Below are 18,511 nucleotides of genomic sequence, written 5' to 3'. Positions count from 1 at the left end.
ATAAGTTAATTTTGGCCAGGCGCGGTGGCTCACACCTGTAATCCCAGCACTTTGGAAAGCCAAGGCAGGCGGATCACCTGAGGTCAGGAGTTCGAGACCAGCCTGGCCAATATGGTGAAACCTGTCTCTACTGAAAATACAAAAATTATCTGGGTGTGGTGGCAGGCACTTGTAATCTCAGTTACTTGGGAGGCTGAGGCAGGAGAATCACTTGAACCCGGGAGTCGGAGGCTGCAGTGAGCTGAGATCACACCACTACACTCCAGCTTGGGTGACAGAGCAAGACCCCGTCTCAAAAAAAAAAAAAAAAAAAGTAATTTGACCCACCAGATACAATGAAATGCATAGTAATTAATATTATAGTGGTCCAGAAAGAAAAAGATTAAGTGGAACTCAATAGAGTCCAGGAGACTCAAACATTGTTAAAGCAAAAAATTGGAAAATTAAATGTCTATCCATAGGATGTTTTAAAAGAATGAGGGCTGGATGTGCTGGCTCACGCCTATAATCCCAGCACTTTGGGAGGCTGAGGCCAAAGGATCACTTGACGCCAGGAGATTGAGACTGGCCTCAGCAACATAGTGAGACCTCATTTCTACAAAAAATAAAAGAAAAAAGAAAAAGAAAAGAATGAGGCAAACTGGGGAAACCTGAATAAAGATTGGTGAATCGTATCAATGTCAATATCCTGGTTGTGATATTTGCAAAATGTTGCCATTGGGAGAAACTAGGCAAAGTGTACAAGGAATCTCTATTATTTCTTATAAATATCTCAATAAAATTTTCAATTAAAAAATGGGTTCCAAGTCACTGCAGAAGAAAAAAAATAATGAGGGATGTGTATATATATATATATATAGAGAGAGAGAGAGAGAGAGAGAGAGAGATGTTCACAATATATTATGTGTAAAAAGCAAGTTGGAAAATACAGTAGTCCCCTTTATCCGAGGTTTCCCTTATCCACCTCTAAGTGTCCAAGTGAAAGGAAGAGCCACACAGCTCTCTATTTATGTATTTATTTATTTGTTTGTTTGTCTGTTTGAGACAGAGTCTCACTCTGTTACCCAGGCTGGAGTGCAGTGGCACAATCACGGCTCACTGCAGCCTCAACCTCCTGCTCTCAGGGGATCCTCCCACCTCCGCCTCCTGAGTAGCTGGGACCACCACGCCCAGTTAATTTTTTAAAAAAAATTTAGTAGAGACAGGGTCTCCCTATGTTGCCCAAGCTGGCCTCGAACGACTGGGCTCAAGCAATCCTCTGGCCTCGAACAACTGGGCTCAAGCAATCCTCCCACCTCGGCCTCCCAAAGTGCTGAGATTACAGGCATGAGCTGGTTCTCACTTTAAGCCAAAAGCTAGGAATGATTAAGCTTAGTGAGGAAGGCATGTTGAAAGCCGAGACAGGCTTTCAAGAAGCTAGGCCTCATGTGCCAGTTAGCCAAGTTGGGAACACAAAGGAAAGGCTCTTAAAGGAAATTAAAAGTGCTACTCCGGTGAATACATGAATGATAAGAAAGTAAAACAGCCTTATTGCTGATATGGTCCAGATAGAAGATCAAACTAGCCACAATATGCTCTTAAACCAAAGCTTAATCCACAGCAAGGCCCTAACTCTCTTCAACTGTACAAAGGCTGAGAGAGGTGAGGAAGCTGCAAAACAGAAGTCTGAAGCTAGCAAAGGTTGGTTCATGAGGTTTAAGGAAAGAAGCCATCTCCATAAAATGAAAGTGCAAGGTGAAGCAGCAAGTCCTGATGTGGAGGCCACAGCCAGTTATCCAAAAGATCTAACTAAGATGATTGATGAAAGTGGCTACACTATGGCCAGACGTGGTGGCTCACGCCTGTAATTCTAGCACTTTGGGAGGCCAAAGCAGGCAGGTCATGAAATTAGGAGTTCGAGACCAGCGTGGCCAACATGATGAAACCCCCATCTCTACTAAAAATACAAAAAACTAGCCGGGCGTGGTGGCACATGCCTGTAATCCCAGCTACTTGGGAGGCTGAGGCAAGAGAATTGCTTGAACCCAGGAGGTAGAGGTTGCAGTGAGCTGAGGTCGCACCACTGCACTCCAGCCTGGGTGACAGAGCAAGACTCCGTCTCAAAGAAAAAAGAAATGAAAGTGGCTACACTGAACAGGAGATTTTCTATATAGATGAAACAGTCTTCTATTGGAAGAAGATGTCATCTAGAACTTTCAAATCTAAAGAAAAGTCAATTCCTGTCTTCAAAGTTTCAAAGGAACAGGCTGATTCTTGTTAGGGGCTAATGCAGCTGGTGACTTTTTTTCTTTTTGAGACAGGGTCTTGCTCTGTCACCCAGGCTGGAGTGCAATGGCACAGTCACAGCTTACTGCAGCCTCCTGGGCTCAGGGGATCCTCCCACTTCAGCCTCCTCAGCCTCCCCAGCAGATGGGATTACAGGTGTGCACCACAATGCCAGGCTAATTTTTTTGTATTTTTTGTAGAGACAAGGTTTTGCCACATTGCCCAGGCTGGTCTCAAACTCCTGGGCTCAAGCAGTCTGCCTGCTTCAGCCTCCTATCCATTGCAGCCTCCTCCCAGCAACGAATGAGGAGTCACTAGGATTACAGGCATGAGCCACCACGCCCAGCTGGTTTACTGAATATTTTAGGCTTACTCGTTTTCTTTCTTTGTTTGTTTTTGTTTTGTTTTTTGCCAGGCGCAGTGATTCACACCTGTAATCCCAGCACTCTGGGACACCGAGACGGGCGGAGTTGAGGTCAGGAGTTCGAGACCAGCCTGGCCAACATGGTGAAACCCTGTCTCTACTAAAAATACAAAAATTAGGGCCGGATGCAGTGGCTCACGACTGTAATCCCAGCACTTTGGGCGGCCAAGGCAGGCAGATCACCTGAGGTCAGGAGTTCAAGACCAGCCTGGCCAACATGGCAAAATCCTGTCTCAACTAAAAATACAAAAATTAGTTGAGCGTGGTAGTGCATGCCTGTAATTCCAGCTACTAGAAAGGGCTGAGGCAGGAGAATTGCTTGAACCCAGGGGGCGGAGGTTGCAGTGAGCCAAGATCGAGCCACTGCACTCCAGCCTGGGTGACAGATCGAGACTCCATCCCCACCCAAAAAAAAAAATTAGCTGGGCGGGGTGGCGGGCACCTGTAATCCCAGCTACTCAGGAGGCTGAGGCATGAGAATTGCTTGAACCTGGGAGGCGGAGGTTGCAGTGAGCCGAGATCACGCCACTGCACTCCAGCCTGAGCAATAGAGCAAGACTCAGTCTCAAAAAATAATAATAATAATATTTTTAAGCCCACTGTTGAGATCTACTGCTCAGAAAAAAAAAAAAAAGATTCCTTTCAAAAGATGACTGCTCATTGACAATGCACCTAGTAATCCAAGAACTCTGATGGAGATACACAAAGAGATTAATGCTGTTTTCCTGCCAACACCCATTCTACAGCCCACAGATCAGGGAGGAATTTAGACTTTCAAGTCTTATTATTTAAGAAGCACATTTTGTAAGGCTATAGCTGCCACAGATAGTGATTGCTCTGATGGATCTGGGCAAAATAAATTGAAAACCTTCTGGAAAGGATTCACCATTCCAGATGCCATTAAGAACATTTGTAATTCATGGAAACACGTCAAAATATCAACATTAACAGGAGTTTGGAAGAAGTTGATTCTATCTCTCATGGATGACTTTGAGGGGTGCAAGACTTCAATGGAGGAAGTCACTAAAGATGTTGTGGAAATAGGCCAGGCACGGTGGCTGATGCCTATGATCCCAGCACTTTGGGAGGCCAAGGCGGGCAGATCACGAGGTCAGGAGTTTGAGACCAGCCTGGCCCACATGGTGAAACCCCGTCTCTACTAAAAATACAAAAATTAACCGGGTATGGTGGCACACGCCTGTAATCCCAGCTACTTGGGAGGCTAAGGCAGGAGAATTGCTTGAACCTGGGAGGCGGAGGTTGCAGTGAGCCGAGATTGCACCACTGCACTCCAGCCTGGGCGACAGAGCGAGACTCTGTCTCAAAGGGAAAAAAAAAAAAAAAGATGTTATGGAAATAGCAAGAGAACTGGAATTAGAAGTGAATCCTGAAGATGTGGCTGAATTGCTATAATCTCATAGTAAAATTTGAATGGATGAGTAGTTGCTTCTTATGGATGAGCAAAGAAAAGTGGTTTCTTGGCCAGGCGTGGTGGCTCACACCTGTAGTCCCAGCACTTTGGGAGGCTGAGGCAGGAAGATCACTTGAGCCCAGGAGTTCAAGATCACCCTGGGCAACACAGTGAGACCCCATCTCTACAAAAAAAGAAAAAGAAAAGAAAAAAAAAAAAAGCCAGTCATGGTGGCACATGTTTATAGTCCCAGCTGCTAGAGAGGCTGAGTTGGGAGAATCACTTGAGCCCAGGCGGCATGAGCCATGATCATGACACTGCACTCCAGCCTGGGTGACAGAGCGAGACCCTGTCTCAAAAGAGGAAAAAAAAAGTGCTTCTTGAGGTGAAATCTACTCCTGGTGAAGATGCTATGAGCAATATGGAAATGACAACAAGCGTTTAAAATATTACATAAACCTAGTTGATAACACACTGGCAGAGTTGGCGAGGATTGACTCCCATTTTGAAAGAAGTTCTACTGTGGGTAAAATGCTGTCAAACAGCATCACATGCTACAGAGAAATCCTTTATGAAAGAAAGAGTGAACTGATGCAGCAAATTTCACTTCTGTCTTCTTTTTAAATATTGCCACAGCCACCCCAACCTTCAGCAACCACCACCCTGATCAGTCATCAGCCATCAATATCAAGCCAAGACCCTCCACCAGCAAAAATATTACCACTCACTGAAGGCTCAGATGATCATTAGCATTTTTTTAGCGATAAAGTATTTTTAGACGTGCTATTGCACATTTAATAGACTACAATATAGTGTAAACATAACTTATATGCACTGGGAAACAAAAAAATCCCTGTGACTCACTTTATTGTGATATGTACTTTATTGCAGTGGTCTGGAACTGAACCCACAATATCTCTGAGGTATGCTTGTGTTGTTAATTGTCCACTCAAGAGCCACCCCCTCCACTTCTTATTTGCCAAAAGAACCCATATATGTGCAGGGAAGAAATATGCCCAACCCCAATATGAATCACGCTTTGTCTAAACCTGTTTCCATTTGTGAGATTCACAATTGTACAACCTTAAAGCTGCAAGTTGCCATATTGTCCAGTATTGGCCATGAGATAAAGGGAAGTGTGTTGATAGTGGGAGAAAGCTTGTGCTTTCATGATATAAGGGACAGCCATAGTGCCACTACTTTCTCCAGTTTCCTTCCCCAAACATGAATGTGATTACTAGAACTAAAGCAGCCATCCTGTGACCATAAGGCAACAAGCACGAAGGCCGAAAGCCAACCTGCTAAGGAGGGTTAAGCAGACAGATGGAGATTGAATTCTTGATGCCATTGCTAAGCCTTTGAACCAAAGCCAACAACTATCTATCTCTGGACTTCTTATATGAGAAAGACAAATACCTACTTATTTAAGTCAAGTTTTTTGTTACTTATAACCACACAAATGGCATCATGTCATTTTCCTACTTAAAACCCATCAATAGGCCGGGCGCAGTGGCTCATGCCTGTAATCCCAGCACTTTGGGAGGCCGAGGCAGGCGGATCATGGGGTCAGGAGATCGAGACCATCCTGGCTAACACGGTGAAACCCCGCCTCTACTAAAAATACAAAAAATTAGCCGGGCATGGTGGTATGCACCTGTATTCCCAGCTACTCAGGAGGCTGAGGCAGGAGAATCACTTGAACCTGGGAGGTGGAGGTTGCAGTGAGCCGAGATCGTGCCACTGCACTCCAGCCTGGGCAACAGATATTCCAAATCAAAGATCCATTATGAGATATATTCTTAAGCATCCATACCTATAGATATGTGGTTTTCTGTGGAATGCCTTCATGATTTGTACAATTAAATAACTCTTTTTATCTGTCAAATATCAGTCCAATGGTTACTTTTTGTGTGTGTATGTGTGTGTGTGTGAGATGGAGTTTCACTCTTGTTGCCCAGGCTGGAGTGCAATGGCACGATCTCGGCTCACTGCAACCTCCCCCTCCCGGGTTCAAGTGATTCTCCTGCCTCAGCCTCCCGAGTAGCTGGGATCACAGGCATGCACCACCACGTCTGGCTACTTTTTGTATTTTTAGTAGAGATGGGGTTTCGCCATGTTGGCCAGGCTGGTCTTGAACTCCTGACCTCAGGTGATCCGCCCGCCTCGGCCTCCCAAAATGCTGGGATTACAGGCGTGAGCCACCGCGCCCAGCCCATCCTGTCCCTTCTCTAAACACTTTTCACCATCTCCATTACTATCAACCTCAACCAAGCCACCATCATCTCCTGCCTAGATTACTACAATAGCCTCCTAAGTACGCCTTGCATGTGTTTTCTCTTTGCCTGGAATGATCTTCCCCCAGATAGCCACATAATTTATTCCTTCACTTCATTAATTTCTCTGTTCAGATGTCACCTTCTCTGAAAGGCCTTTCCTGATCACCTTATCTAAAATAGCAACTCTCTCCTCCTTAACACATACACATTCTCTTTATACCATTATATTACTTTAGTGTTCTTTATAGTACTTATCACCACCTCACAGATATTTATTGCCTCTCTCCACCTCCATGAAAGGACTTTTGTTCAATGCTGTATTTCCAGCACTTAGATTAATCTTGGTACGTAGTATTCACTTAATAAATATTTATTGAATGAATATATGAATTATTTCTGGCTTTTAGAAGAATGGGTAACTACATAATTGAATAAATATATCTCTGTACCCCAAGGCCCAGCATACTACCGGGTACATAGTGGGAATTCAATAAATGTTTGTTGAATGAATCAAGGCTGTAAACGTGCTCATAAGTCTTTCTCTTTTTTTAAGAGACAGGATCCATGGTGGGGTGCAGTGGTGCGATCATAGCCCACTGCAACCTCGAACTCCTGGGCTCAAGGGATCCTCTTGCCTCAGCCTCCCGAGTAGCTGGGACTACAGGTATATGCCACCATGTCTGGCTAGTTTTGTTTTTGGTTTTGTTTTTTGAGACAGTCTCAGTCTGTTGCCCAGGCTGGAGTGCAGTGATACAGTCATGGTTCACTGCAGCCTCAAACTCCTGGGCTCAAGTGATCCTCCCACATCAGCCTCCCAAGTAGCTAGGACTGCAGGTGCACACCACCATGCCCAGATAATTTTTTGATTTTTCACAGAGACTTGGTCTCGCTATGTTGCCCAGGCTGGTCTAAAATTCCTGGGCTCAAGAGATCCTCCCACCTGGGCCTCCCAAAGTGCTGGGATTACAGGCATGAGCCACCACAGCCGGCCTCATAGGTCTTTTAAAATTTTTCTGGTTATCCCATTTCTCCCTTTAGCTATTACTATCATTCTCCTTCCCCTGATAGCCTAGCTGCTTTCTCACCTTCCAGTCACTTTTTTTTCAGCTTAAAAACTTTTATGAAATATATCACAAATACAAAAGTATATCTGACATTTATGGTAGATAAAAATCTCATATATAATTTAAAGAATAAGAAAATGAACATCTAAGTGCCCACCAATCAGCTTACAAACCAGAACCATTACCAGAGCCTCTGAAGCTCTCTGGATACCCTGCTGAATTGCATTCCTTTCCTTCCCTGCAAGATATAACTGCTATTAGGAATTGTACTTTTTTTTCTTTTTGTTTATTTATTTTTTGAGACGGAGTCTCACTCCATCACCCAGACTGGAGTGGAGTGGCGTGATCTCAGTTCACTGCAACCTCCACCTCCCGGGTTCAAGAGATTCTCCTGTCTCAGCCTCCCAAGTAGCTAGGACTGCAGGCATGCGCCACCACGCCCGGCTAATTTTTGTATTTTTAGTAGCAATTGGGCTTTGCCATGTTGCCCAGGCTGATCTTGAACTCCTGGCCTCAAGTGATCCTCCTGCCTTGGCCTTCCAAAGTGCTGGGATTACAGGCATGAGCCATCATGCCTGGCCAGTAATTATACTTTTCTTTATGGCTTTCTCACCCGTGTTTTTGAACCTTATATACATAGAATCATATCATATGAATTTTTCTGAACTTTCCTTCCACATTATGTTTGTGGGACTCATCTATGTTGATATTTGTATCTGTAGGTATTTTTACCAATGTATAGTTTTCCCTTTTATAATAATACCATAATTTACTAAACCATTCTCTTATTGAAGAACATTTGAGCTATTTTCAACTTTTTGCTATAAAGATCAGTGCAGCTATTAACACTCTTGAATTCTTGTACATGTCTTCTGGTACGGTGGTGCAAGAATTTTTCTAGCATATATACCTAGGGGTAGAATTGCTGATTAAGTCAGCTAGGTGCAGTGGCTCACGCCTGTAATCCCAGCATTTTGGGAGGCCAAGGCGGGCGGATCACCTGAGGTCAGGAGTTCAAGACCAGCCTGGCCAACATTTTCACGTTTATTGGCTATTCCTGTTTTCTCTTCTGTGAAATGCTGCTTTATGTTTTTTGGTCAGTTTTCATTGGATGGCTTGTCTTTTTCTTACTGATATATTGTCTTACATATTTTTTTTTCAGAATTTAAAAAGAATTTTTGCCAAAGATAGACCTCCCTATGTTACCCAGTCTGGTCTCAAACTCGTGGACTCAAGCAATCCTCCCATCTCTGCCTGTCAAAGTTCTGGGATGCTGAGATTACAGGTGTGAGCCATCGCACTTGGCCAGGATTCTCTTGTTTTTGTTTGTTTGTTTGTTTGTTTGTTTGAGACAAGGTCTTGCTCTATCAACTAGGCTGGAGGAGTGCAGTGGTATGATCATAGCTCACTGCAGCCTCGAACTCCTGGGCTCAAGTGATCCTCCTACCTCGGCCCCCAAAGCATTGAGATTACAGGCATGAGCCACCGCAGTTGGCCAGGATAGTTATTCTTTTTTTTTTTTTTTTGAGAAGGGGGTTCACTCTTGTTGCCCAGGCTGGAGTGCAGTGGCGTGATCTTGGCTCACTGCAACCTCCATCTCCCGAATTCAAGCAATTCTCCTGCCTCAGCCTCCCAAGTAGCTGGGATTACAGGCACCCACCACCACGCCCAGCTAATTTTTTTGTATTTTTTGTAGAGATAGGGTTTCACCATGTTGGCTGGGCTAGTCTCAAACTCCTGACCTCAGGTGATCCGCCGGCCTCAGCCACCATGCCTGGCCCAGGACAGTTATTCTTTATCAGTTATATGAATTGGAAACATCTTCTGCCAGCCCATCACCTTTTAAAATGATGTCTTATGATGAACAAAAGTTTATTTATTTATCTAGAAACAGAGTCTTGCTCTGTCACCCAGGCTGGAGGGCAATGGTGTGATCTCGGCTCACTGCAGCCTTTGCCTCCTGCGCTAAAGTGAGTCTCCTGCCTTAGCCTCCCGAGAAGCTGGGATTACATGTATGTGCTACCATGCCCAGCTAATTTTTGTATTTTTAGTAGAGATGGGGTTTCACCATGTTGGTCAGGCTGGTCTCGAACTCCTGACCTCGAGTGATCCACCTGCCTCGGCCTCCCAAAGTGCTGGAATTACAGGCGTATGCCACCGTGCCCGGCTTCAAAAGTTTATATTTTTTAACACAGTTAAATGCATCCAAATTTCATTTTATGATTTACCCTTTATGTTATTGTCTAAGAAATCCTTTTGTATACCAAGGCTATAGAAATATTCTTGGTGGGCACAGTGACTCACACCTATGATCCCAGCACTTAGCACTTTGGAAGGCTGAGGTAGGAGCATCGATTGAGGCCAGGAGTTTGGGACTGGCCTGGGCAACATAGTGAGACCCTGTCTCCATAAAAAGTACAAAAATTAGCCAGGCAGGTGTCATGTGCCTGTAGACCCAGCTATTCAGGAGGCTGAGATGGGAGGATCAATTGGTCCCAGAAGGTTGAGGCTGCAGTGAGCTGTGATTGCACTATTGCACTGCAGCCTGGGTGACAGAGTGAGACTCTGTCTCAAAAAAAAAAATTAAAATTAAAAAAAATTTTAAAATTATCTTTATTTCTCCTAAAAGATCTAAAATTTTGGCCGGGCACAGTGGATCATGCCTGTAATCCCAGCACTTTGGGAGGCTGAGGCAGGTAGATCACTTGAGGTCAGGAGTTCAAGACCAGCCTAGCCAACATGGTGAAATCCCATCTGTACTAAAAATACAAAAATTAGCTAGGCATGGTGGCAGGCACCGGTAATCCCAGCTACTCGGGAGGCTGAGACAGGGGAATCACTTGAACCTGGGAGGCGGAGGTTGTAGGGAGCCAAGATTACACTACCGCACTCCAGCTTGGGCAACAGAGCAAGACTCAGTCTCAAAAAAAAAAAAAAGTCTAAAATTTTTGCCTTGCACATCTAAGTCTTTTATCCATCTAGATTGATTTTTGCGTGATGTACGAGGTAGGGTTCCCATTTCATTTTTTTCCTATATAGATAACCAACTGATCTAGCACTGTTTATTGAATAATCTGCAATGCTACCTTGATATTTACCAAGTTTCCTTATGTGTTCAGGTCCGCTTCTGAGTTCTCTACTCTATTCCATTGCTACATTTGCCTATTCCTGTGCCAATCCCAAACTCTTAACTGTTGCTTTAAAATAAGTCTTTTTTTTTTTTTTTTGAGGGAGAGAGAAAGAGAGAGAGGGTCTCACTCTGTTGCCCAGGCTGGAGTGCAGTGGCATAATCATGGCTCACTACAACCTCAAACTCCTGGGCTCAAGCGATCCTCCAACCTCAGCCTCTCAAGTAGCTGGGACCACAGGCGTGTACCACCATGCCTGGCTAAATTTTTTTGTGTGTGTTTTTTGTAGAGATGGGGTTTCATCATGTTGCCCAGGCTGATCTTGAACCCCTGGACTCAAGCGATCCTCCCACCTCCCCTTCCCAAATTGCTAAAATTACAGGCATGAGCCACCACACCCAGCCTAAAATAAGCCTTGATATCCGAAAGGGCAAGTTCCAGTTCCCTCACCCTGTTTGTCTCCTTAGTTATTTTTGGTCAGTTCCTCTTCCATATAAAGTGCCGAATCATTTTGTCAAATTCTATGAAAAATCTTATTGGAATTTTGATGAAACTGCCTTGGAATTCATAGATCAATTTAAGATATCTTTTCATCTGTGTTAGTCCGTTTGTGTCACTATAAAGAAATATGTGAGGCTAGATAATTTATAAAGAAAAGAGGTTTAATTGGCTCACGGTTCTCTGTAGGCTTTACAGGAAGCGTGGTGCTGGCATCTGCTTCTGAGCAGGTCTCAGGAAGCTTACAATCATGGCAGAAGCTGAAGGGGAGCCAGCATGTTACATGGTGAAAGCGGGAGCAAGACAGAGAAGGGGGAGGTGCCGCATTCTTTCAAACAACCACATCTCAGTGAACTAATAGAGAACTCACTCATCACCAAGGGGATGATGCTAAGCCATTCATGAGGGATCTGCCCCCATGACCCAAACACCTCGCACCATGCCTCACTTCCAACATTGGGGATCACCTTTCAACGTGAGACTTGTAGAGGACAAACATCAAACCATATCAACATGTTTACTATATTGAGTCTTGCTATTCATGAATCTAGACTGTCTCTCCACTTATTTAAGTCTTTAATATCTTTCAGTAAAATTTCATTATTTTCTTCATAAAGGTCTTGAAAATCTTTTATTTAGATTTATCCTTTTTCTTTTTTTTTTTTTTTTTTTGAAACGGAGTCTCGCTCTGTCACCCAGGCTGGAGTGCAGTGGCGCGATCTCGGCTCACTGTAACCTCCACCTCCCGGGCTCAAGTGATTCTCCTGCCTCAGCCTCCCGAGTAACTGGGACTACAGGCTCCCGCCACCATGCCTGGCTAATTTTTTGTATTTTTAGTAGAGACGGAGTTTCACCATATTGGCCAGGCTGGTCTCAAACTCCTGATCTCGTGATCCGCCCGCCTCAGCCTCCCAAAGTGCTGGGATTACAGGCGTGAGCCACTGCGCCTGACTCCTCTAGCTTCTTCTACCTTTGCCCTCCCACTGAACATTGGGTCTTTTCCCAAGTTCTCCCCTTGGGCCTGATCTCATCTCCGTAACTTTACATTCTGTCCATTAGCTAATGACATAACAACCCAGCCTTTCTCCTGAGCTCCACTATTTCCAGCTACTTACTGAACATCTCCGCTTGGATGTCTCCCAGACATCTCACTCACCAAATTTGACACTTAATTCATTACCATCTTCAACCCAAAACCTATTCCTTAAGTTCTTCCACAATCATGTCCCACCCCCATCCCTGATTTCCTAAGACAAAAACCTGGAAGAATTCCACTCTCCCCTTTGCCTATTACACTCCCAGAAACTCTAGCAATATTTCAGTTCCTCAAATACACCAACCTCTTTTTTGCCTCAGAGCCTTTGATCTTACTATTCCTTCTACCTAGAATGATCTTCCCCTTGCTCAATGCACGGATGGCTCTTTCTCATCTTCAAGTCTCAGCTAAAATGCCACCTCATTATTAGACACCTTCTCTGTCTACCTATCTAAAGTAGGATGGCCTCTACTCCAACCCAGCCACAATTACTTCAATGCATCACCTTCTTTTACTTCTCACAGTTTGTGTTTACTTGTTTATTGTCTGTTCTTTTCCACTGGAATGCAAGCTCCGTGAGAATAGGATTTATATCCATGTTTTCCATGCTATATTGCCAGAGCCTAGAACAGTGTCAGGTGCATGGTGGGTACACTATATTTATTGACTGGATGAATGAATCCTATATGCCTCCTTATTCCTTGTCTGCCAATAATAGTCAGTCACCAAATGCAGTTGAGTCTACCTCCTAAACATCTCCCAAATCTAGCCCATATTCTCCAACCCAGTCATTGCTTTAATTGAAGCACTCATCACCTCTTACCTTATAGTCTTATAACAGGTGCTTTTTCCCCAAGCCTGGCTCCTTCCCTAATACATTCACTACATTAAATATATACATACTCTGAAACCAGGGCTAATCTCTCTGCGACCAAACTAAATCTAATCACATCCTTCACCTGCGTAAAATTCTGCATTGTCAATCACGATCAAGTCCAAACTCCTTACCATGGCCCATAAATCCTTTGAGGACTCTTGCTTGCTTGCTTGCTCTCTCTCTCTCTCTTTCTTTCTTTTTTCAGAGTTTTGCTCTTGTCACCCAGACTGGAGTGCAGTGGTGCGATCTTGGCTCACTACAACCTCTGCTTCCCGGTTTCAAGCGATTCTCATACCTCAGCCTCCTGAGTAGCTGGGATTACAGGCGCCCGACACCACGCCCAGCTAATTTTTGTACTTTTAATAGAGACGTAGTTTCACCATGTTGCCTACACTGGTCTCGAACTCTTGACTTCAGGTGATCACCCTCCTTGGCCTCCCAAACTAGTGGGATTATAGGCATGAGCCACCGCGCCCAGCCAGAGGACCTGTTTCATAATCTGCCCTGCCTTCTTCACCTTTCCCCAACCCTCACCTTCCTTCCCTATATACCCAATGCTCCAATTATACTGGGCTACTCGTAGCTGTCCAAACATTTCATGGTAGTTCATGTCTCTGGTTTTGTTGTTGTTGTTGTTGTTATTGTTGTTTTTAAGAGTCGGGGGTATCATGCTCTGTTGCCCAGGCTGGAATGTAGTGGCTCCATGTAGTGGCTCACGGCTCACTGTAGCCTTCTCGAACTCCTAGGGTAAAGTGATTCTCCCACTTCAGCCTCCCAAGTAGCTAGGACTAGAGGTGCACACCACCATGCCCGACTAATTAAAAAATTAAAAAAAAAAATTTTTTTTAAGAGATGTATTCTCACTATGGCAACGTCTCAAACTCACGGCCTTAAGTGATCATCCCGCCTCAGCCTCTAAATCGCCGGTATTACAGGCAAGAGTCACTGCACCTGGCCATGGCTCTGGCTTTTGGATATGGTACTATCTGTCTGGAATATCCTCACCCCACCTCACCTGCCAACCCCCTGTTATCCATTCAGATTCAGCTTAAAGGTCTTTTGTACTGTAAAGCTTTTCCTCACACTCACCCAACCTGCCTATACCCTGCAAAGTTGATTTCCTTTTCCTCCCAAATTTCCCCCTTCCTCTCATGTACTTCTGCTGCATCAGCCACACCCTACTCTCAGGTTTGTGCTTATTGTGTCTGACTACCTGTGACACTTGAGGGCAAATGCTGTATCTCATTCTTCATATTCTCAGTTGTCACATGTACTAAGTGCTGGAATGTTTATTGAACAAGTGAAAATGAGCAACAAAAAAAACCCTTTCTAAATAATATCTAAAGTTGTCAAAGTTGTAGTGAAGTTAGTATGTTTACATAGGACTTCTGGCAAGATAAACAAATACAAACTTTTGAAAAGCAATATGACACTACATATCAAAACTCATAAATATCTTTGTAACAGATAAAAGTGGTCACCTCTGGAGAAAGTGAGCAGAGGAGAAAAGGGAAGGGGTAGGGAAGGGAACTTGCTATTCATTCTGAGCTGTTCTGATTTTTAACTGTGTTTTACATAGATAACTATTTTATTTTATTTTATTTTATTTTATTTTATTTTATTTTATTTATTTTTTTGAGATGCAGTCTCACTGTCGCCGAGGCTGGAGTGCAATGGCGAGATCTCAGCTCACTGCAACCTCTGCCTCCCAAGTTCAAGCGATTCTTCTACCTCAGCCTCCCCAAGTAGCTGGGATTACAGGTGTGCGCCACCACGCCCGGCTGGTTTTTGTATTTTTAGTAGAGACAGGGTTTCACCATGTTGGCCAGGCTGGTCTCAAACTCCTGACCTCAAGAGATTCGCCCACCTCGGCCTCCCCTGTGCTGGGATTACAGGCGTGAGCCACCACACCTGGCCAATAACAATTTCAAAGAACTGTTTTTGACCTTTGGCTTAATAATTCTATACTCAAGAACTGATGCAAGAGAAGCAATGAGACAGAAGTAAAAGCTATATGGATGAAATGTTCATTGTATTATCGAAAATTCTGAAATCTTAGAACAAACTAATAATAGGGAAATGGCTAAGTAAATAAGGATAAATTAATTCAATAAACTATTAAGCCAAGGTGGGCAGATTGCTTGAGCCCAGGAGTTCGAGACTAGCCTGTGCAAAACCTTTTATCTATTAAAAAAATACAAAAAGTTAGCCAGGCGTGGTGGCACATGCCTGTAGTCCCAGCTACTTGGGAGGCTGAGGTTGAGGCAGGAGAATAGGGTCTGGAGGTAGGGAACCTAAGGCCGTTTCACGCTGACTTCCTAGAACTAAATTGAAAGGAAAACTCTAAGTTTCCATGTCTAAGTAACAAAAGGACCAGAGGCTATGCCCTTTGCAAACCCCCTCCTTTTCTGCCTGGCAGTTGGGAAATTGAAAGTACCTCAACTAATCAGAGGTTTGCATAGGAGTGTAACTTAGTAATGTCACTTCAGCCTCAGATTGGTTGCTGTCCACAACCAATCAGACTGATTGTGGGCCACCACTTCATTTACATGGGGTGAACACCAAGTAGCCAATGGGAAACGTCTAGGGGGTATTTGGACCTGAGAAGATTCTGTGTTGGGGCCCTTGAGCGGCTGCTCAGGCCCGCTTCCCACCCTGTGGAGTGTACTTTCGTTTTCAATAAATCTCTGCTGTGCTGTTGCTTCATTCTTTCCTTGCTTTGTTTGTGCCTTTTGTCCAATTCTTTGTTCCAAATGCCAAGAACCTGGACACCCTCCACCAGTAACAAGGTGGGAGGATCACCTGAGCCCAGGAAGTCAAGGTTTCGGTGAGCCATGATTGCACCACTGCACTCCAGCCTGGGCGACAGAGGGAGACCCTGTCACAAAAAAAAAAAAAAAAAAAAAAAGTGACCATTTCATAAACTATGTAGAAACATGGAAGACAATTTATGACATAATGTTTAGAAAGCATAATATATATCTGGGTTCCATTCATGTGTGTGTGTGTGTGTGTGTGTGTGTGTGTGTGTGTGTGTGTGTGTGTATATATATATATATATATATTTTTTTTTTTTTTTTTTTTAGACGGAGTCTCGCTCTGTCACCAGGCTGGTGGAGTGCAGTGGCGTGATCTCGGTTCACTGCAACCCCTGCCTCCTGGGTTCAAGTGATTCTCCTGCCTCAGCCTCCCAAGTAGCTGGGACTACAGGCATGTGTCACCATGCCCAGCTAATTTTTTTGTATTTTTAGTAGAGATGGGGTTTCACCATGTTGGCCAGGATGCTCTCAATCTCTTGACATCGTGATTCTCCCGCCTCGGCCTCCCAAAGTGCTAGGATTATAGGCATGAGCCACAGCACCTGGCCATGTATATATATTTTTGAGACATGGTCTTTCTCTGTTGTCCAGGCTGGACTGCAGTAGCAATGATCACCACTCACTGTAGCTTCGACCTCCTGGGCTTAAGCAATCCTCCCACCTCAGCCTCCCCAGGAATTGGAACCACAGGTTCATGCCACCTGTTTTTATTTATTCTATTTATTTTATTTTATTTTATTTTATTTTGTGTTATTTTTAGACACTGGTTCTCCCTTTGTTGCCAGGCTGATCTCTAACTCCTGGCCTCAAGTGATCCTCTCACCTCAGCCTCCCAAAATGCTGGGATTACAGGCATGAGCCACCACACCTGGCCTATACATTCTTTTTTTAAAATATGAATGGAAGGGCTTGGGCACAGTGGCTCAAGCGTGTAATCCAAGCACTTTGGGGGGCTGAGGTGGGCGGATCACTTGAGGTCAGGAGTTCAAGACCAGCCTGGCCAACATGGAGAAACCCCGTCTCTACTAAAAATACAAAAATTGGGCCGGGCTTGGTGGCTCACACCTGTAATCCCAGCACTTTGGGAGGCCAAGGCAGGCAGATCACGAGGTCAGGAGATCGAGACCATCCTGGCTAACACAGACATATATATATATGCACATAATACATGTGTATACATATATATACACACACAGAAAATATTGTGGTAAAAGAAATGTCACCTATAATTTCATTACTGAAACAATTTTCATTTTTGAATATCACCTCTCCGTCTTTGTTCCCTCAATTGTGTAATATTACCTGATAGCAGTCATGGTGCACAAAACATGTTTTTTAAACTTTTATAAATTATTATTTTACAATATTATTACTCTTTATAGGAAATTAGACAATATAAACAAAAAGAAGTGATATAAACCTGTAATCCCACAGTCTAGAGAGAACCTCTGTTAACTTGTTTGTCTATAGCTAGCTTCCAGGTTTGTTCTTACACAGCTGTGTGTATATAATTATATAATTTTTCAAAACTAGATCATAGTTGCACATAACACTTTATATAATGCTTTATTTTAAAACTTTAGGCCAGGCACGGTGGCTCACGCCTGTAATCCCAGCATTTTGGGAGGCCAAGGAGGGCGGATCACCTGAGGTTGGGAGTTCAAGACCAGCCTGACCAACATGGAGAAATCCCATCTCTACTAGAAATACAAAATTAGCCGGGCATGGTGGCACATGCCTTTAGTCCCAGGTACTCAGGAAGCTGAGGCAGGAGAATCGCTTGAACTGGGGAGGTAGAGGTTGCGGTGAGCCAAGATCACTCCATTGCACTCCAGCCTGGACAACAAGAGCGAAACTCCGTCTCAAAATAAAATAAAATAAAATAAAAAATAAAACTGTATTATTAATGTATTTGTTCTGGAGACACTTGAGGTGGGAGGATCACTTGAGCCTCAACACCTCAGACTTAAATGATCCTCCCACCCGAGCCTCCTGAGTAGCTGGGACTACAGGTGTGCACCACCATGCCTGGCTACTAATTTTTTCATTATTTGTAGAGAGGAGGTCTCCCTATGTTGCTAGGCTGGTCTTGAACTCCTGGACTCAATCAAGCCTCCCTCCTCGGCCACTCAAAGTGTTGGGATTACAGGTATGAGTCACTGTGCTCAGCCACCATTATTATTTTCCAGACCTTTTCTACACTTAACAAAAAAAGTGGTCATACTTAATTTTGTATATTGTCTCACTTATTATGTTATGAGCTTTTCCCCATTTCCCATGTTCATCTTGTGGCCATACCCTTTTTCTTTGTCACCCAAGCTGGAGTACAGTGGTGTGACCATAGCTCACTGCAGCCTTAAACTCCTGGGCTCAAGGGATCCTCCTGAGTAGCTGGGACTACAAGCACATGCCACCACACCCAGCTAATTGTTTTTTTATTTTAGTAGAGACAAGGTCTTGCTATGTTGCTCAGGCTGACCTCAAACTCCTGGGCTCAAGCCATCCTCCCGCCTTGGCCTTCCAAATTGCTGGGATTACAGGCGTGAGCCACCGCACCCAGCCTCCATTTTGTTTTGCTTTGTTTTGTTTTGTTTTGACATAGGGTCTCCCTCTGTTGCCCAGGCTGGAGTGCAGTGGCACAATCATGGCTCACCATAGCCTTGACCTCAGTCCCAAGCGTTCCTCCTGCCTCAGCCTCCCAAGTAGCTGGGAC

The sequence above is a fragment of the Pan troglodytes genome, chromosome X, assembly GCF_028858775.2.
Source record: "Pan troglodytes isolate AG18354 chromosome X, NHGRI_mPanTro3-v2.0_pri, whole genome shotgun sequence".
Lineage (NCBI taxonomy): Eukaryota > Metazoa > Chordata > Mammalia > Primates > Hominidae > Pan > Pan troglodytes.
Note: the sequence above shows the minus strand (reverse complement) of the source record.